This window comes from Quercus robur, chromosome 1 (assembly GCF_932294415.1).
Source record: "Quercus robur chromosome 1, dhQueRobu3.1, whole genome shotgun sequence".
Lineage (NCBI taxonomy): Eukaryota > Viridiplantae > Streptophyta > Magnoliopsida > Fagales > Fagaceae > Quercus > Quercus robur.
The window spans coordinates 19,138,982-19,161,269 of NC_065534.1; the positions used below are offsets into that span (position 1 = coordinate 19,138,982).

Consider the following 22,288-nt stretch of genomic DNA (forward strand, 5'->3'; position numbering starts at 1 on the left):
TTCTTATAATGTGAGTAGGGATTGCAATGGGACAAGTGTCAGATTAGGGGTTTTCCATCCCATTTTCAGAGCGGGAGAAACCTAGGAAGGACAAGAGTGAGGTAAGCTAGGCTTAGAGTGGGTTGGAGATACTTTGTCATCCCTAATGACATAGAGATGAAAGAAAGAGATGGCAGGTGGTTGCAAGAGTGTTAAAAGAGAGAAAAAACAAGTATTTTGGAAATGGTCATAGAATACGTATAAAACAAAAAATAATTATAAGTAGGATATATATATATATATATATATATATATATATATATATATATATATATATGGTGGTTGTGAGAGTGTTAAAAGAGAGAAAAAACAAGTATTTTGGGAATAGTCGTAGAATAGGTATAAAACAAAAAAAAAATTATAAATAGGATATATATAAAAAATATTAAATTATATATATATATATATATATATATATGTTGGAGATACTTTGTCATCCGTAATGGCATAGAGATGAAAGAAAGAGATGGCAAGTGGTCGCGAGAGTGTTAATAGAGAGAGAAAACAAGAATGTTGGGAATAGTCATAGAATAGGTATAAAACAAAAAATAATTATAAAAAGGATATATATAAATATATATATATATATATATATATATATATAAGATTAAATTATATATATACACACACACATATTCAAGGGGGTGAGTCGAGGTGAGAAAAACCTATTCTCGCCCCCATTAGCTCTTCAGGGAGAAAAATCTATGCAAGCATAACGAGGTAATTTTGGACAGGCAATTTTTGTCATTCCTATACAGGAAGTTGGAACTTTTAGGGCTTTTTAGTTTTTGAAATAAAGAAAGAGAGTGGGACAGTTTTAATAATATTTTTTCATAAAATTTGGAAACTAATTTGGAGAGAGAGATAGAGAGATTTTCACAATTATGGAATTTAATAAGCTGTAATATTTTACCACAAGTATCAACAATTCCAAGAAAATTTGTATAGAAAAAGTTTGGTTTTAAATAGATTTAGAGATATTTTCTTTCAATCCATTATGTGGTGATTAAAGAGAATATTAATATGTAATCTTAGTTACATGACTTTTTTTATTAGTTATGTGACATGTTTAAGTAATACACATGAATTGATGAATAGCCTTACAATTAGGATGTAGTGGGATGGAATAAGTTCTTCTAAATTAGTTTGGAGCTAATCTTTGTCCAAGGTGCATAGTGTTATATTATGTATTGAATATGGTGCATATCGGGTACTTAGGTTGCATTACATAGTAGATTATAGTCATTATACCCATTCAAACTCCGTTTGTGTCAACCATGCTCTTACCTTTAAAAAAGAAAAATTAGAAATTTCATTCATTAAGATAGAGTCAGCGTAGAATATCTGAGATAAATTCTCCAACAAAATATGCTAACAGACAGTTTAGAAGAGCATTCCACATGTCAGACCAAAACATTTCCACAAGCAACTATGTTTCCACACTTATCAGTGACTGCCATATATACCTGTGAATCTGTGATAATCGTTTCATGAAGTAAACAGCTGTCACTAGAACCATTTGCAACAGTCCCCAAAAACATGAGGATGCGATTTGCCCTAATTAATAGGAAAGTATATATAATTTTTACCATGTTCCCTCGGTATGAATATGTTAGTTATTTAAACCTCTATAACTCAAATTGTTTAACCTAATTTATTAACCAAGTTGTTACTTAGGTGCATAATATGTTAGTTATTTAAACCCCTGTAAACTCAAATTGCAACACGCGTCTACGACTAGTGTGTATAATATTTGTCACTTTTTGTGTCTACAATGTAAATTTACATTGTAAGTACAATATAAACATATAAAGGTCCACAATATTTAACCCCTTAAGTATTATATTTTTCTCTGTTGTATAATTTTTTCCATGTTACCTCGGTATGAATACATAATGTTGTAGAAGCTCAATACTCTTACCATTTTAAGACCCAAAAATGTTGCTTCAATGGAATGTTTGACATAGAATAGGTGCTAGTTAATTGCTCTGCCTTTCCTATGACATAGTGACTCGCACAAAAAAAAAAATCATAACAAATCATTTTATTTGATAATAATTATTTCCATGGCATTACATCAAGGGAAACAATGCAAACTTTATTCAAACTATATATTGGTTTATTATTTTTGTAGGGGTATTGGACCCAGGAGCTCATCACCTATGTATATATTGGGCCTGAGGCCCAATACGGGGACGTGAAGTCGTCCAAGGAGGAGTAAACATTGCTAGGGGAGTCCGTGTTGGTAAATGAAGAAGTTAGTTTTGGTTATAAGAACCCATAAGGGTGGTCCAAGGATGAATGCCTCTTCAGCTAACCAAAGCTAAGGTTCAAAGTGGTGGTCTGCCGTCTAGGGGAACGTTCTAGGAAACTTTGTTGATACGGATAAACATTACAGAAACATAGGATAGGGAGAAGTCTTAAAATATATAATTAGAAAGCTGCTACCACCGCATTGAATGCTCTGCAGCTAACCTTCTGACCGCATTGATGTGGAGGTGATACTTGAACAGTGGTTTTCAGCCTTACAACTACTACATATAGACTTCAGGAAGGCGTTGATGGGACAAGTATCAACACCAACTATTTGGCCTGCATGTGGACGATAAAGGTGAAAGGGGAAGAGAGTATAAAAGGAGAGAGAGGCACTAAGAGAAGGGGATCGAGAAAAAGAGAGAAACACTGTAGCAATCAGGAACAAAAGTTGTAATCAAACTTGTGAGAAATATATAAAAACTGATCACCTCAGACTGTGCCAAGGATGATTTTCTTTACTTTAAATCAATATATCTTCCTGTTCTTGTCATTTGAGCCTACTTTATTTATAATCCAACTCATTTTAGCCCAGCTTTCCAACCCATTCTTTACAAATTCATTGTTTTAAGCTTGTTGGACCTGAGTCCATCCATCTTTTGGGCCAGGAACTCAATCTGGTCCTTACAATTTCTATTACGAATATTTTTCCAAATTGCGGTTGACATAGAATTTTTTTTTAAGATAATCAACTACATTCTTGTCCAACTAGACGGCCTTGGCAAGAACATCAGGATTGATTGGAGGATTATCCAAAGACCATGTTTACTATGGTGATCAACCTAAGATTTTGATTGCTGAGACTAGCAAAGGCAAAAGCGTTGGTCTGCCCTATGTTGGATTGGAAGTGAATGAGACCAATTGGGAATACAAAGACGTCTCCCTTGTTTAGAACTTTGGTGAAGAGTTTGTTTGGGTTTGATGTGACAAATCCAACAAAGAGAGTTCCCTCCATGACTACCAAAAGCTCAGTGCCACGAGGGTGAGTGTGAGGAGGATTTAGGCCATATGGTGCAAAGTCAAGACGAGCCAAAGATGTACCTAGAGTGTAATTGAGACTTGGTAATTTATCAATGTTCACAAGATTGACATGTCAAGTGTACACTTGATTCGAGTTTACTTGCAGTTGTGTTTCTAGGAATATGGAGTCTAGGAAAGAAAAAATCGTTGGCTATGACAATTACTGGGTCCTTGGAAAATTTTTCATTCACAAATACTACGCAAAGAAAAGTTTGTTATTGTCACAAATAAGAAAATTCTATAACAACAGACAATAGGATGTCATGTAGGGAAAAAAAAAGAAGAAAAAATCTAATGTAGATGGTATAAGATATGACCGTTGAATTTCACAAATAAAAAGTATTACTTCTTTCCTTAATTACCTGTAGGAATGTTCTTCAACATAGGTAAGTGCTACTGAGCCCTCAATTTGGCCATGTTGTAACATTGAAATAAAAATTCTATCTTTAATACAATTTTTGTCTGTTTAGTAATGCACTAATTGCTCTACATTTGCTTGGACACCATGGCACATAAAAAAATCATAAGGTAATTTTATTTTATTATAATTATTTTTATGGCATTACATATAAAAAATCAAGGTAAACTTTATTCAAACTCTACTTTCTAATTGTTCATCATTCCTATTACATTTATTTTTCCAAATTGTGGTTTGACTAGAATTGTTTCTGAAGATAATCAACTACATTCTTGTCAACTTGGAAGGCTTTGATGAGAACATCTGAATTGATGGGAGGATTAGATCCAAAGACCGTGTTTGCAATGGTGATCACCCCGGGATTTTGGCTATTGAGACTAGCATAAGCAACAACATTGGTTTGCCCTATGTTGAATTGGAAGTGAATGAGACCAATTGGGAATGTAAAGACGTCTCCCTTGTTTAAAACTTTGGTGAAGAGTTTTGTAAGGTTGAACTTATTCAACCATCTAATTGGCTTTATTCCGTGTCAAATTTGCTTGTATTTCAGCATTTAGTAACCCTATATTTAGGTGGGCTTGTTGTAAGGGTAGTGAGTGACATAGAGTGAAGTTTGCTCAAGAGTGTGCAAGAAAACAGAGACTCGTGGCTTGGCCTCATGGGTGACTCGCGGTTGCAAGCCGCCAGACGTAGCACACGTGCCAAGCATGCCGGAAGGTGAACAGTCATGCTAGTTGGGGCACTACAGGACAAAACAGGACAACTGGCCATACGGTTATCTCGCGACTGGATCTCGCGACTTAGTCAAGTCGCGAGGTCAAGCCGCGAGCCACCCCTGTTTTGTAAAACCTGACGTTTCACATTCCTCTCCCACTCCAGTATAAATACCCCTTTTACCCACAAATGTAAGAGAGCTTCCAGAGAGATTTTTGAGAGAGAAACCCTAAAGAAGAACAAGATTGATTCACCAACAATCTATACATTAGAGTCTCTTCAAATTCCTCAACTCTCTTCCTCTCCATTGTCAAATCCTTGAGAGGCATTTTACCAAACCTTGTTCTCACCATATTCATCACTGTGAGAGAGCTGTTTGGATTTCTGGGAAGCAGTTAGGAAGGAACCAATCTTCATTGGTTGATGCTACGGTCTAGTAGCGGAATCCGGGAAGCTAGAAAAGAAAAAGGTTCGGCGCAACCTCGTTGGAGCAAGAAGCTTGGAGGGCTTAGGTGCACTGGGTAGATTAGGCTTGGAGGGTCTATTGCTGTCCATATATCCCAACTATATTTTCTAGTGGATTGTTTACCGCTTGGAGGGCGGCGGAGAGGTTTTACGCTGAGGGTTTCGGTTTCCTCTTCGATAACACATCGCGTGTTGTCTTTGTGTTTGCATCTTCCTTCCCTTTTATCTTTGCCTTTTTATTAACTGCTGTGGGTTGTGTTTTTAATTTGGCTTAGATAGTTTTTCCAATTCCATATTATAGCTTATGTTAAGTTTCCGCACACTAGTTGTTTGACATAATGCTTGAATTGGTTAAGTTGTAAGTTGGGGGTCTAAACGTTCAAGGGTGTTTATACACATATTTGAATTTTCATTTGGTATCAGAGCGGGTACACTTCTAGTGGTTTCATTACCATTGTGTGATCCTTGACTCCCTTTTGAGATGGATCGGTCTCAATCCCTAAATGCACCTCCATATTTTGATGGTAGTAATTATGCTTTTTGGAAGGTTCGCATGAGAGCTTTTCTGTGTTCTATTGATGAATCTGTTTGGGATGCTGTTGAGATAGGTTGGACCAGGCCTGAGGAAGCCAAATCCACATGGGATAAGGCAGCACTTGCTGCATCTAATGCTAACAGTAAAGCATTCAATGCTATTTTCTATGGTGTGTCTCCAGATGAATTTCATAGGATTTCTCACATTACCGTTGCCAAAGAAGCATGGGAGATATTGGAAACCACCTACGAAGGCACGAAGAAAGTGAAAGACACCAAGTTGCAAATGCTGACCACTCGGTTTGAGGAGCTCAAAATGAGTGAGGATGAGTCCTTTGACTCTTTTTATGGGAAGCTAAATGAGGTGGTTGTCAGCAAGTTCAATTTGGGGGAGAAAACGGAGGATTCTAAAATTGTAAGGAAGATCCTTCGATCATTGCCGGAAAGTTTTCGTGCTAAAGTGACAGCGATTAAAGAGAGCAAGGACCTTGATGACATCAAAGTCCAGGAGCTGGTTGGTTCTCTTCAGACTTATGAGATGTCGCTTCCCAATCAACGGAAGAGTAAATCTCTTGCTCTTAAGACCATTAATGAGAAGGTGGAAGATCAAGACTCATCGGGAGAAGATGTGGTTGACAAAGATGTTGCATACTTTGTTAAAAATTTCAGAAAATTCTTGAAATTCAAAAATAATGGCAAATTTGGTGATAAAGGAAAATTCCAAAGTTCATGAAGGGAGAAAAAGGAATTCAAAAGGAAAGATGGAAAAGAATCCCAACCTACACAAGGTGTCACTTGTTTCGAATGTAACGGGCATGGACACTTTAAGAAGGAATGTCCAAATTATTTGAAATCGAAAGGCAAAGTGTATACCACGACATTGAGTGACTCGGATTCATCTGACTCAGAATCTGAAGAAAGCTGTGATGGAGAGGGGAACTATTCAGCTTTTATGACTATTGCTCATGTTGAGTCTTCAGACGAGTTGAATCTGCTTGTACGAGACCTTGGAGAACATAGTGATGAAGAATCACTGGGAATTGTTGAAAAATTAGATGTTGAAGAAGATGAAAGCACAGCCAATCTTCAAGAGAATTATAACTCACTCCTGGAGAAGTCGGGTGAGTACACAAGGGTGGCCAAGGCTGCTGTGAGAAAAATGAAGAAGGCAGAGGAGGATTACAAAAGTCTCCTAATCCGATATAGGGAGGCCAAATGTGAGATAGAAACACTGAATGGTGAGCTGTCAGAAGCTTACACAAAAGTGAGATTTCTTGAACAAGAGGTTGTGCAAGCAAATGCTAAAATAGAGAGGGTCACCACCAAGAAGCTAGATGATGTTATTTCATCTCAAAAGAGTTTTTCAGAAAAATCTGGATTGGGATATACCGGAGGAAGTAGCTCATCTGGAACTGTCACTAAAGAAGTGAAGTTTGTAAAGGCTAAAGATCCAGTTGTAGTTGACCTTACTGTTGAGAAGCTCAAGATGGAGGAGAAGAAGAATGTGGAGAACCAACGGTTGTTGAATCCCCGCAATCAGTATGTGGGCAGGTCTGAATCTCGTGCCAAGTCTCGTCCACGACCACAAAGAGGTCCTAGATCAACCTATGTGTGTCATCATTGCGGACTTCAAGGGCATACTTGACCAAATTGCCAAAAGCTGAGAGCAAAGAATAGTGCAACTCCTCTAAGGTCAGGAGGACCTAGAAATGATAGAAGAAATTGGGCAAGTGAACAATCTAGAGATCAAAATGGTGATCCCGGAATGATGAACGTGATGAAGATGATTGGTGCATTCACCAACTGCTTGGAAAGCTTCTCACGAAGGTTTGAAAGCCCTAACTCTCGTACCCAATCCTATAAGGAAATCACCCCAAACGCAAGTGACGTGTGGGTGAAAAAGGGTACTCATGCATAAGCATTACAACATATCCATGCATTAATACTTCCTATGCTTTGCGACGATGTTTGTTTGTTTGTTTGTTTGCTTGCTGTTTTTGCTGTTGGTTGTTTGCTTGTCTATTTGTGCGTACTTTTAATTTATTTTGTTTTTGATCAATCTTTTTCTTCTAGTGTCAAAAATCCAAAAATCACATAAAAATTAGAAAATCAAAAAGTTTGATTGACATTGTTGAGCTTTTGTCTCAAAACCTGTTTTGCCTTGTACCTTTGTGCCAATGGCTTTGTGCATTTTCGAGCATTGCTTTTTTCTTTGCACTCATATCACTGTGGGAGAAATCTTGAAATCTATGTGATTGTTGTAAATAGATCTTCAAACTTGTCATGAATGATTAGTGAATGGTTATGATGATCTTGAGACATGCATAGACTTGTGTCTATATATCTTCCCACTCTTTATTTTTGTTTTTGCTAAAAAGAGCTCACCAAATGTAAATCTCCAAATGAAAAGAGATTTTGAGTTGCAAAAGCCTGTCGCACATTCTAGTATTCGACTAGGAAAAAGGGTAAGCGACCTTATATTAAAGTGAATGTTTATTCAAAAGCCAAAAGCTTGTGAAAGTTCAAAAACGTGTACAAAAACACTTTTGAATGTTTAGACCCCCAAAAACCAATTTAATCAACACATGCAATATGTTAAACAACTAATGTGCGGAAACTTAACATATGCTATAACATGGAATTGATTAAACAACTATCTAAGCCACAACAAAATAAACCACAGCAGATAATGTAAAGGCAGAGATAGAGAGGAAGGAAGATGCAAACACAGCGATAACACCAGATATGTTATCGAAGAGGAAACCGAAGACCTCGGCGAAAAACCTCTCCGCCGCCCTCCAAGCGGTAATCAATCCACTAGAAAATACAGTTGGGATACAAGGACAGCAATAGACCCTCCAAGCCTAATCTACCCAATGCACCTAAGCCCTCCAAGCTTCTTGCTCCAACGAGGTTGCGCCGAACCTTTTTCTTTTCTAGCTTTCCGGATTCCGCTACTACACCGTAGCATCAACCAATAAAGATTGGCTCCTTCCTAACTGCTTCCCAGAACTCCAAACGTCTGTCTCACAGGGATGATAATGGTGAGAACCAGGTTTGGTATAATGGCCTCTCAAGGATTTGACAATGGAGAGGAAGAGAGTGAGGGAATTTGATGAGACTATAAGGTAGAGATTGTGGGTGAAACAATCTGGTTTTTCGTTAGGGTTTCTCTCTCAAAATTCTCTCTGGAAGCTCTCTTTCAATCGTGGGTTAAAAGGGTATTTATACTGAAGTGGAGTGGAATGCGAAACGTCAGGTTTTTCCAAAACAGGGGTGGCTCGCGGCTTGACTAAGTCGCGAGTTCCAGTCGCGAGTTAACCGTATGGCCAGTTGTCCTGTTTTGTCCTGTAGTGCTCCAGCTAGCATGACTGTTCATCTTCCAGCATGCTTGGCACGTGTGCATCTTCTGGCGGGTTGAAGCCGCGAGTCCACCCGTGAGTCCCAGCCGCGACACTCTGTTTTCTTGCACACTCTTGAGCAATCTTCACACTATCTCACTCACTACCCTTACAACAATCCCACCTAAATACAGGGTTACTAAATGCTGAATTACAAGCAAATTTGGCACGGAATAAAGCCAATTAGATGGTTGAATAAATTCAACCTTACAATCTCCCCCTTTGGCTATTCCGTGACAAAACCCTAAAACAGACTCTAGACTTAACATGTGAGTTGGGAACAGTTGATCAAAACTCACTCACACCTAACTCTAGAAGCTGTGAAGCACTTGAATCATATGAACATAGACTCCTGAAACACAACAATACACCATGATCATTGTAAGCAGAAAATTATTAATGCATATGAAACAGGCAATATGAGATCAAGCAAAAGATGGAGTTAATAAACAAACCATGGCTTGATCAACCAAGTGAACACCACAAGGTAGTGATCACAGTGCTCATTCACACTTGGAATGAACACAAAGACATACAAGTTAACAAGCACAAGGCAAGACACTTGTATGCACAACACTCAACCAATGCATAGCACCCAAGGCATATGCATCTAGGAACAATCCTACAAGGGCACAAGAGTGACAGTACAACAATCACAATGCAGAACATTTAGATTAAAGTACTGATTTCAACATAGCATAAAGGCTGCACTTAAGCATGGTACATACCACAAGGCCTACAAACTATGCATAAAACATAAACCCTAAAAGCTTACAAAAGCATATGGGTACAAACCAACAAATACCTGAATAACATCATCAACATATATTAAAGTTTAAACCAAGAGTATATGAAGAGAGTTAGAAACAGTTATACACCAAAACACAGTGTATCAAAACCAAAAGAACCATAAGTTTAGAAGATAAGACGAAAAACAAAAGTATGTGTGTGTGTGTACTCCCCCTATCACTATGCACACTTCCCTTTGAACTTTTCTCCCCCTTACTGAATGCTCTCCCCCTTTTTGTCACGAATAGCTAAAGACTTTCGTCTAACTTTCGTTGAATCTCATCTAGCTGATTTTCCATAGCCTCGAGGCGCATTTGGACATGGTTGTTTGTGGAGTAGAGAAGTGACACAAGCTCATCAACGCGTTTCTGAATACGCTCAAGAACACTACCAAATCTGTCAGTATGAGAAGCAGTTTGTGCTTGCGGAATATCAGCCGGTGAAGTATCAGGAACATCACGTGATGCAGATGTGGTATGTGCAGGTGTCTCTGAGTCAGGGGCAGATGGATCAAACGGAGAGATGTGAGCACGTCTTGGTGATTTGGAGGAGTGACTTCTGCTTGCTTGAAGAGTGAATAATGAAATGGGACGTTGACGAGTCAAAATTTTACCATCTGCAGGAGGAGTAATGCCTGCATTAAGAATGAGTTTCATGACGAGACTGCAAAATGGAATGATTCCTCGAGCTGTAGATCGACACGCGGTCTTCCTCAAGTTGTAGTAGATGTGAGCACATATATCAATAGGGGCTCCGGTAATGAGATCACACAGAAATATAGCTCTCCCAAGATTGATGAATGTAGTGTTGGACAGTGGGTAGAGATTGGTGAACATGATCAACTTCAGTGTGGTCAGCTCAGATGCAAATTTTGCGGTGCTGATGGAAGTTCCTGCACTGGATACCTCATGATCGTGACCTAGAATTTGTAAAATTTCCCCAACCTCTGGATTTCGTTCATCATAGGGAGTCAAATTCACATTCTGAGGTCTGGTGATGCCGAGCAGATTTGCGATGGAGTCTGGGGTAACACTAAACTCTGTTCCTCTGACCCAGAAAATGAGGATAGGTCCAAGATCAGATGCATTGGAGAAGCATTCCTTGACCAGCTCATCCATTGGATCATCAAAGTTTCCGAACAAGTTTGCCCAGTCTCGTTTTTCAAAGATTCGAGGGATGAAAGTAGTCCCTAAGGTGTTGAACTCTACTACCCGCTCCACTATAGTTGTTGACTTGTCAAACACATTTGAGTAGGCGTGTGAGTTCAGGGGAACTCTGAATCTATCCTCATTGGGATCTTGAGATGCTTGAGATGAAAGACGAGTCCTTTTAGCAACTGGGGTTGCTGGTTCGTCAGAAACAATGTCTTTACCCCTGGAAGATCGACGAGACATCTGCAAAAGAACAGGCCAACAGAAAAGAACCAAGCAACAATACCCCACAAAAGATTGTCAACAAGATTCAGTATAAACAATATTTCAATATAAAAACCCAGACTGAATATAGTGCAGACCCAACCAATCCTTCCAACAATACACAGAAGCACAAACTAATACGTGCATCAAACTTGGTAAAAGTGCACCAAGACAAAGAAAGACATCACAACTGTCATTTAGACAGGTTAACATGACCATGATATGCAATTAGAAACTGCATTTGAACATTTTGAGCAGATAGCATAAATCACTCCATCAGAGGAATGAACATAGGGAGAAAAATTCAATCATGAAGAAACCAAACATCAATATTCAGGCAAGTGTAAGAGTAAGACAAATAAACACCAAACCCATTTCAGAAAAGATTCTCAGATTCAATAATAAGCAAAAATCAGAACAATGAAAAACACATTGTGACTGCTCAGCATGAAAACAGGTGAGAACAATATCAAACAATACACTCCATACCCATTACACATAGAGATAAGTATAACGAATACAATACCAGTCCAAACAGCAACAGAAATATGCAGGGAAAAGAAAATGAGATTGAGAAAGCAAAATACCCATACCTTTTCTTGATGATTTGGAGAAGAAACGAAGCACCAAAGGGGTTTGAAAAATGGATTCACGAAGAGTTTTGGGAGAAAACAGCAGTTTTAAGTGAAAATGAACAGTTACAAAAGTTCGAGGGAAAACTGAAAGAGGTTTAAAAACTGCTCCTGTTTCTGCAAAACACGCGATTTTCGCGACTGGATTAAGTCGCCACACAGTCGCCAACTCAAGCCGCCAAAGCACTCAAGAACAAAATTTTGAAAAATTTTTCTAAGTATTTTTCGCGACTGGAAGGTCTACCCGCGAGTGAGTCGCGAGCTAAGCCGCGAAAATCTCTGAGTGAATCTCGCGACTAGACCTTCCACTCGTGAACAAGTCGCCAAAACTGACCAGCGAAGATGCGACTGAGGCTCGCGACTTGACATACCCGCGACTGAGCCGCCAAAACAGGGCAAAACTGTATTTTTGAAATTTTTCAGATTTTTCCAGCAAAACACTTTCCAAAAACACCTAAAACACTCAAAAACCTTTTTGTGCTTGAATTAACAAAGATTGAGCATGTGAAAACACATTTTATCAAGTACAATCACACAAATGAATATGGCATTTATTGAACATAAACTTGTGTGTTGTGTGTGGATATCAACACTGAGATAGTCCTTTGTCTAATGTGAAGCTTCAATGATCAATTCAACCAAGACATACACAATTAGCACTAGATCATGTGACCAATCTCAATTATAGAAATATGAATATATGACCTCCCACATAACTTGATAATCATAACTTGGAGTTTTTCATTTGACTCCACTTTCAGCCTTAACATTTGATCTTTTGAGGCAATCATCTCTCATTGTGAGAGAGATAGACAACACTTTTCTTTGAAGAACAGGCCTTTGGCCTTTTTGAAAGAAATTTCACTTTTAATATAAAGTCGCTTACCCTTTTTCCTAGTCAAATACTAGAATGTGCGACAGGCTTTTGCAGCTCAATATCTCTTTTCATTTGGAGATTTACATTTGGTGAGCTCTTTTTAGCAAAAAAAAAATAAAAAGTGGGAAGAGATATAGACACAAGTCTATGCATGTTTCAAGATCAACATAACCATTCACTAATCATTCATGACAAGTTTGAAGATCTATTTACAACAATCACATAGATTTCAAGATTTTTCCCATGGTGATATGAGTGCATGAAAACAAGCAATGCTCGAAAATGCACAAAGCCATTAGCACAAAGGTACAAGGCAAAACGAGTTTTAAGACAAAACTCAACAAAGTCAATCAAGCTTTTGATTTTCAAATTTTTATGTAATTTTTGGATTTTTGACACAAGAAACAAAAAGATTGATAAAACACAATAAAGAAATATTCACAAGAAGAATAATCAAACAACCAAAGTCAAAAACAACAAGCATACCACACAAACATAGTCACAAAGCATAGGAAGTATTAATGCATGGACATGTTGTAATGCTTATGCATGAGTACCCCTTTTCACCCACACGTCACTTGCGTTTGGGGTGATTTCCTTGAAGGATTGGGTACGGGAGTTAGGGCTTTCAAACCTTCGTGAGAAGCTTTCCAAGCATTTGGTGAATGCACCAATCATCTTCATCACGTTCATCATTCCGGGATCTCCATTTTGCTCTCTAGGTTGATCCCCTGCCCAAGTTCTCCTATCAATTCTTGGTCCTCCTGACCTTTGAGGAGTAGCATTGTTCTTTGCTCTCAGCTTTTGGCAATTTGGTCGAGTGTGCCCTTGAAGTCCGCAATAATGGCACACATACATTCCTCTAGGACCTCTTTGTGGTCGAGGACGTGTTTTGGCATGAGATTCAAACCTGCCCACATACTGATTACGATGATTCAGCATCCGTTTGTTCACCACATTCTCCTTCTCCTCCACCTCGAGCTTCACACCAGTAGGGTTAGCTACAACTGGATCTCTGGCTTTGACAAACTTCACTTCTTTGGTGACACTTCCAGTTGTACTACTTCCTCTGGTATATCCCAGTCCGGATTTGTCTGAGAAGCTCTTCTGAGATGATATAACATCATCTAGCTTCTTGGTGGTGACCCTCTCTATTTTTGCATTTGCTTGAACAACCTCACTTTCAAGAAATCTCACTTTAGTGTAAGCTTCGGAGAGCTCACCATTCAAAGTTTCAATCTCGCATTTGGCCTCCCTATACCGGATTAGGAGACTTTTGTAGTCCTCCTCAGCCTTCTTCATCTTTCTCACAGCAGCCTTGGCCACCCTTGTGTATTCACCAGATTTCTCCAAAAGTGAGTTGTAATTTTCTTGAAGAGTAGCTGTGCTTTCTTCTTCTTCAGCTTCTGATTCTTCAACAATTCCTAGTGAGTCATCCTCACTATGTTCTCCAAGGTCTTGAACAAGCAAATTCAATTCATCCGAAGACTCAACATGAGCAATCGTCATGAAAGCTGAATAGTTCCCTTCTCCATCACAGCTCTCTTCAGATTCTGAGTCGGACGAGTCTGAATCACTCAAGGTCGTGGCATACACCTTGCCTTTCGATTTCAAATAATTAGGACATTCCTTCTTGAAGTGTCCATGCCCGTTGCATTCAAAACAAACAACACCTTGTGTGGATTGGGATTCTTTTCCATCTTTCCTTTGGAAATCCCTCTTCTCCCTTCCAGAATTTTGGAATTTTCTCTTATCATCAAATTTTCCATTGTTTTTGAATTTCAAAAACTTTCTGAAATTTTTAACAAGATAGGCTACATCTTTGTCAACCATATCTTCTCCTGACGAGCCTTGATCTTCCACCTTCTCATTAGTGGTCTTGAGAGCAAGGGATTTACTCTTCCGTTGATTTGGCAGAGTCATCTCATAGGTTTGTAGAGAACCAACCAGCTCCTGAACCTTGATGTCGTCAAGATCCTTGCTCTCTTCAATGGCTGTTACTTTGGCACGGAAGCTTTCCGGCAATGATCGAAGGATCTTCCTCACAATCTTTGAGTCCTCCATCTTCTCCCCCAAGTTAAACTTACTGACAACCACTTCATTTAACTTCCCATAGAAAGAGTCGAAAGACTCATCCTCACTCATCTTGAGCTCCTCAAACCGAGTGGTCAGCATTTGTAACTTGGTATCTTTTACTTTCTTCGTGCCTTCATAAGTTGTTTCCAGAATCTCCCATGCAACTTTGGCAATGGTAATGTGAGAAATCCTGTGAAATTCATCTGGAGACACACCACAGAAAATAGCATTTAGTGCTTTACTGTTAGCATTAGATGCAGCAAGTGCTGCCTTATCCCATGTGGATTTGGCTGCCTCAGGTTTGGTCCAACCTATCTCAACAGCATCCCACACGGATTCATCAATAGAGCATAGAAAAGCTCTCATACGAACCTTCCAAAACGCATAATTACTTCCATCAAAATATGGAGGTGCATTAAGGGATTGAGACCTATCCATCTCAAAAAGGGAGTCAAGGATCACACAATGGTAATGAAACCAAACAGCTGTGTACCCGCTCTGATACCAATTGAAAGTTCAAAAACGTGTACAAAAACACTTTTGAACGTTTAGACCCCCAAAAACCAATTTAATCAACACATGCAATATGTTAAACAACTAGTGTGCGGAAACTTAACATATGCTATAACATGGAATTGATTAAACAACTATCTAAGCCACAACAAAATAAACCACAGCAGATAATGTAAAGGCAGAGATAGAGAGGAAGGAAGATGCAAACACAGCGATAACACCAGATATGTTATCGAAGAGGAAACCGAAGACCTCGGCGAAAAACCTCTCCGCCGCCCTCCGAGCGGTAATCAATCCACTAGAAAATACAGTTGGGATACAAGGACAGCAATAGACCCTCCAAGCCTAATCTACCCAATGCACCTAAGCCCTCCAAGCTTCTTGCTCCAACGAGGTTGCGCCGAACCTTTTTCTTTTCTAGCTTTCCGGATTCCGCTACTACACCGTAGCATCAACCAATAAAGATTGGCTCCTTCCTAACTGCTTCCCAAAACTCCAAACGTCTGTCTCACAGGGATGATAATGGTGAGAACCAGGTTTGGTATAATGGCCTCTCAAGGATTTGACAATGGAGAGGAAGAGAGTGAGGGAATTTGATGAGACTCTAAGGTAGAGATTGTGGGTGAAACAATCTGGTTTTTCGTTAGGGTTTCTCTCACAAAATTCTCTCTGGAAGCTCTCTTTCAATCGTGGGTTAAAAGGGTATTTATACTGAAGTGGAGTGGAATGCGAAACGTCAGGTTTTTCCAAAACAGGGGTGGCTCGCAGCTTGACCTCGCGGCTTGACTAAGTCGCGAGTTCCAGTCGCGAGTTAACCGTATGGCCAGTTGTCCTGTTTTGTCCTGTAGTGCTCCAGCTAGCATGACTGTTCATCTTCCAGCATGCTTGGCACGTGTGCATCTTCTGGCGGGTTGAAGCCGCGAGTCCACCCGCGACACTCTGTTTTCTTGCACACTCTTGAGCAATCTTCACACTATCTCACTCACTACCCTTACAACAATCCCACCTAAATACAGGGTTACTAAATGCTGAATTACAAGCAAATTTGGCACGGAATAAAGCCAATTAGATGGTTGAATAAATTCAACCTTACAGCTTGTTTTTTAAAGTGAAATATCAAATATCACTCTCACAATGAGAGATGATTGTCTCAAAAAATCAAAATGATCAAATGTTATGTTTGAAAGTGGAGTCAATGTAATGCTCCAAGATATGTTATCAAGTTTTGTGGGAGGTCATATATACATATTTCTATAATTAAGATGGATCACTTGATCTAGTGCTAATTGTGTATGCCTTGGTTGAATTGATCATTGAAGCTTCACATTAGACTAAGGACTATCTCATTGTTGATATCCACACACAACACACAAGTTTATGTTCAACAAATGCCATATTCATTTGTGTGATTGTACTTGATGAAATGTGTTTTCACATGCTCAATCTTTGTTAATTCAAACACAAAAAGATTTTTGAGTGTTTTAGGTGTTTTTGGAAAGTATTTTGTTTAAAAATTTGAAAATTTCAAAAAACTTGTTTTGCCCTGTTTTGGCGACTCAGTCGCGAGTAAGTCAAGTCGCGAGCCTCAGTCACGTCTTCGCGGGTCATTTTTGGCGACTTGTTCGCGAGTGGAAGGTCCAGTCGCGAGGGTTACTCAGAGATTTTCGCGGCTCAGCTCGCGACTCACTCACGGGTAGACCTTCCAGTCGCGAAAAACACTTAGAAATTTTTTTTCAAACTTTTGTCTTTGAGTGTTTTGGCGGCTTGAACTGGCGACTTGTTGGCGACTCTCTTTAGTCGCGAAAAACGCGTGTTTGGCAAAAATAGGGGCAGTTTTTAAATCTTTTTCAGTTTTTCCCTCGAACTTTTGTGACTGTTCATCTTCTCTCTCAACTGTCTCCTTCCCAAACACTCCGTGTACCCATTTTCAAACCTCATTGCTGCTTCATTTCTTATCCAAATCATCAAGAAAAGGTATGAGTCTTGTTTTCCTCATCTCATTTTCCCTATTTCATGGATGTTTTTCTTACCATTTGGATTGATATTGTGTTCGAAACATTCCTCTCTTTGTGTAATAGGTATGACTTGTTATGTTTGTTGTTGATTTCATCCGTTTTCATGTTGAGTGGTCACAATGTGTTTTTTCATTGTTCTGATATCTGCCTGTTGTTGATTCTGAAAATCTTTTGTTCAATGGGTTTGGTATTTATATGACTTGCTCCTTTCACTTGTTTGTGTGTTGATGTTGGTTTACGGCATTGGTTTACTGTGCTTTTATGTTAACATAACGTGTGGATGTTGGCATCTTGAAATTATTCCTTTAAAACAACTTCCTTTTCTGAATGTTGTGTCTCACAGCCATGTGCTCTAGTTTGGGTGCTCTGATCCTTCATTTTGAAATTTTTTTTCCATGTTCATATCTTATGTGGTATGTTTTATGATATCCGTTCTTAATGTTCAAATGCTGTCTTTATATGCATATCATGGTCATGGTAAATTGTCTCATTGACAGTTCTGGTTGAATTTGTCTCTCTATGCTCTTTTGCACTATCACCATTTTGCTGCACTTGTCATATTGTGCACCTTAGTATTGATGGAAGTTTGTTTGGGTCTGCACTATCTTAAGTTTGTATTTATGTATTGAAATCTCTGTTTTTCACTTCTATTTGCATCGAATCATGTTGATATTTATCTTGTGTGGTACTGTTGTTGGTTCTTTGCTGTGGGCCTATTCTCTTGCAGATGTCTCGTCGATCTTCCAGGGGTAAAGACATTGTTGCTGACGATCCATCAACACCAGTTGCTAAAAGGACTCGACTATCATCACAGGCATCTCAAGACCCCAATGAGGAGAGGTTCAGAACTCCACTTACCTCACACATCTACTCAAACATCTTTGACAAGTCAACTCCTATAGTGGAACGGTTGGTGGAGTTTAACACCTTAGGGACCACTTTTATCCCTCGAATCTTTGAGCAACGAGATTGGGCAAACTTGTTTGGGAACTTTGACGATCCAATGGATGAACTGGTCAAAGAATGCTTCTCCAATGCAACTGATCTTGGAGCTGAACTTATTTTCTGGGTCAGAGGAAAAGAGTTTGACATTTCCCCAAACTCCATCGCAGATCTTCTCGGCATCACTAGACCTCAGAATGTGGATCTAACTCCGTACGATGATCGAACTCCAGAGATTCAAGAAATTCTACAAATCCTAGGATCCGATCATGAGGTATCCAATACAGGAACATCCATCAGCACCGCAAAGTTTGCACCAGAGCTGACCACATTGAAGTTGATCATGTTCACTAATCTCTACCCACTGTCCAACACTACATTCATCAATCTTGGGAGAGCTCTATTCCTTTGTGATCTTATTACAGGAGCCCCCATTGATATATGTGCTCACATCTATTACACCATGAGGAAGACCGCGGTTCGAACTGCAGCTCGAGGAATTATTCCATTTTGCAGTCTCATCATGAAGCTCATTCTTCGTGAAGGCAGTGTTCCTCCTACAGATGGAAAAATTTTGACCCGTCAGCGTCCTATTTCCATGTACGCCCTTCAAGCTAGCAGAAGTCACTCCTCTAAAACACCAAAGAGTGCACACATCTCTCCGGTTACTCCATCTGCCCCTGAGTCAGAGACACCTGCACATACCACATCTACTTCGCATGCTGTTCCTGAAATTCCACAAGCTAGTATTCCGCAAGTACAGACTGCTCCTCATACTGATAGTGTGGGCAGTTTACTTGAGCATATTCAGAAACGCATTGATGAGATTGTAGCACTTCTCTACTCCACAAACAACCATATTCAAATGCGTCTCGAGACTATGGAGAATCAGCTAGACGCTATTCAACAAAAGTTGGACGACAACCTTTAGCTATTCGTGCCAAAAAGGGGGAGAGCATTCAGTAAGGGGGAGAAAGTTCAAAGGGAAGTGTGCATAGTGATAAGGGGAGTACACACATACTTTTGACATACTTTTGTTTTAAGTCTTATCCTCTAAACTTATAGGTTTATGTTTTTGGACTTTTAGTGTTTATATGAGTTTGATACATTGTGGTTTTGGTGTATATTTGTTTCCAACTCATAACTTATACTCTTGGTTTAATCTTTTATATATTTTGTTGATGTTATTCAGGATATATTGTGATTTGTACCCATGTGCTTATGTAAACTTTTAGGGTTAATGTTTTATGCATATTATGTAGGCTTTATGGTTTGTACCTTGCTTAATGCAGCATTTTATGCTATGTTGAAATCAGTACTTCTATCTAAATGTCTTGCATTTTGATTTATGTACTGTCACTCTTGTGCCCTTGTAGGATTGTTCCTAGATGCATATACTTTGTGTATTATGCATTTGTTAAGTGTTGAGCATACAAGTATCTTGCCTTGTGCTTGTTAGCTTGTATGTCCATGTGTTCATTCCAAGTGTGAATGAGCATTGTGGTCACTACCTTGTAGTGATTACTTGGTTGATCAAGCCATGGTTTGTTTCTTAACTCCATCTTTGCTTGATCACATATTGCCTGTTTCATATGCATTTCACGATTTTCTGCTTACAATGATCATGGTGTATTGTTGTGTTTCGGGAGTCTTATGTTCATATGATTCAAGTGCTTCACAGCTTCTAGAGTTAGGTGTGAGTGAGTTTTGCTCAACTGTTCCCAACTCACATGTTAAGTCTAGAGTCTATTTTAGGGTTTTGTCACGGAATAGCCAAAGGGGGAGATTGTAAGGTTGAATTTATTCAACCATCTAATTGGCTTTATTCCATGCCAAATTTGCTTGTATTTCAGCATTTAGTAACCCTGTATTTAGGTGGGCTTGTTGTAAGGGTAGTGAGTGAGATAGAGTGAAGTTTGCTCAAGAGTGTGCAAGAAAACAGAGACTCGCGGCTTGGCCTCGCGGGTGACTCGCGGCTGCAAGCCACCAGACGTAGCAGACGTGCCAAGCATGCCGGAAGGTGAACAGTCATGCTAGCTGGAGCACTACAGGACAAAACAGGACAATTGGCCATACGGTTATCTCGCGACTGGATCTCGCGACTTAGTCAAGTCGCGAGGTCAAGCCGCGAGCCACCCCTGCTTTGTAAAACCTGACGTTTCACATTCCTCTCCCACTCCAATATAAATACCCCTTTTACCCACAAATGTAAGAGAGCTTCCAGAGAGATTTTTGAGAGAGAAACCCTAAAGAAGAACAAGATTGATTCACCAACAATCTATACATTAGAGTCTCTTCAAATTCCTCAACTCTCTTCCTCTCCATTGTCAAATCCTTGAGAGACACTTTACCAAACCTTGTTCTCACCATATTCACCACTGTGAGAGAGCTGTTTGGATTTCTGGGAAGCAGTTAGGAAGGAACCAATCTTCATTGGTTGCTGCTACAGTCTAGTAGCGGAATCCGGGAAGCTAGAAAAGAAAAAGGTTCGGCGCAACCTCGTTGGAGCAAGAAGCTTTGGAGGGCTTAGGTGCACTGGGTAGATTAGGCTTGGAGGGTCTATTACTGTCCATGTATCCCAACTATATTTTCTAGTGGATTGTTTATCGCTTGGAGGGCGGCGAAGAGGTTTTACGCCGAGGGCTTCGGTTTCCTCTTCGATAACACATCGCGTGTTGTCTTTGTGTTTGCATCTTCCTTCCCTTTTATCTTTGCCTTTTTATTAACTGCTGTGGGTTGTGTTTTTAATTTGGCTTAGATAGTTTTTCCAATTCCATATTATAGCTTATGTTAAGTTTCCGCACACTAGTTGTTTGACATAATATTTGAATTGGTTAAGTTGTAATTTGGGGGTCTAAACGTTCAAGGGTGTTTATACACATATTTGAATTTTCAAGTTTGTTTGGGTTGGATGTGACAAATCCAACTAAGAGAGTACCCTCTACAACTACTAGAATCTCAGAGGCACGAGGGTGAGTGTGTGGAGGATCCAAGCCATATGGTGCAAAGTCAAGACGGGCAAAAGATATGCCTAGAGTGTTCAAACCTGGTAGCATATCGACGTTCACAAGAGTGACATTGAATCCGAATTTATTTGCAGTGTTTGCAGGAATATTGAGTCCGGAGAAGAAAAAATCATCGGCTGTGACTGCTGCTGGATCCGTACAAAATTTTCCATTCACAAATACTACACAAAGAAAAGTTTTTCATTGTCAGAAAAATAAATAAATAAATAAATAACAAGAAACTTCTGTAACAATGGACAATAACAAGTCAAGTAAAAGAAAAAAAAAAACTGACGTAGATGATGATACAACCATAAGGCATGTTTTCATTAATTTTTTTTTTTTTTTAATTGAAGGCATAATTTCATTAATGTGTAAAACTTCTAATGATTTCAAATGAACTTGATGAAAATTACCACTACTGCAAATAATAATGAGAGTATGTACATACCAGCAGAATTTGTGTTGTTGATTGCGACACAAAAGTCTTGCAGAGGACTAGGGTCATAGGCAGAAACAAGAGAGGATGCCAAAACCAAAAGGGCCACAGTTACAAGGTAAGTAACACCTTTAATCATGTTTGAGGTTTTGTTATCTCTATCTTCCGAGTATTCTTTGCTTGGATGAGGGATGAGAATTTAGCATATGTGGAAATGTCTATTTATAGAGAGGAGTCAGTGAACCGGTCCATGTTTTTCACCAAAAAAAAAAAAAGAAAAAAAAATTTATTTGAATTTATATCATTTTTTAGTTTATGGGGTGAACCATTCTTGCTTGGTACTTCTTAAACCTTTATCAATTTTTAATTTATGAATTGAACCATTCTTTAACCATGTCTGCACGTGTTTAAAAACCAATGAAACCTGACCACTTCAATGCTATTGTATAGTTTTCATACTGTTTTTTGGCCAACCCAATAATGCGCCTTATAAATGTTGATGGTATATTTAAAAATGAAATGACTGAAGCTTCCATGCATGTTGACTGTGTCCTCATTGCAATGCGTGGCGTAAACTCTTTAAGTCGAATGTTTTAAACTTACTATCTTATTTTCTTATCTTGCATGATTTTATTGACTTTATCTTGATTGATGGGTACTAATTACTTCTTAATGGTTTAA

General features: G+C 39.0%; 1 pseudogene; it reads right to left on the reverse strand.

Annotated features, from left to right (window-relative positions):
- Nucleotides 1–2,988: 2,988 nt before the first annotated feature.
- Nucleotides 2,989–21,767, reverse strand: LOC126728394 (germin-like protein subfamily 1 member 19; annotated as a pseudogene).
- Between the last annotated feature and the right edge of the window lie 521 nt (nucleotides 21,768–22,288).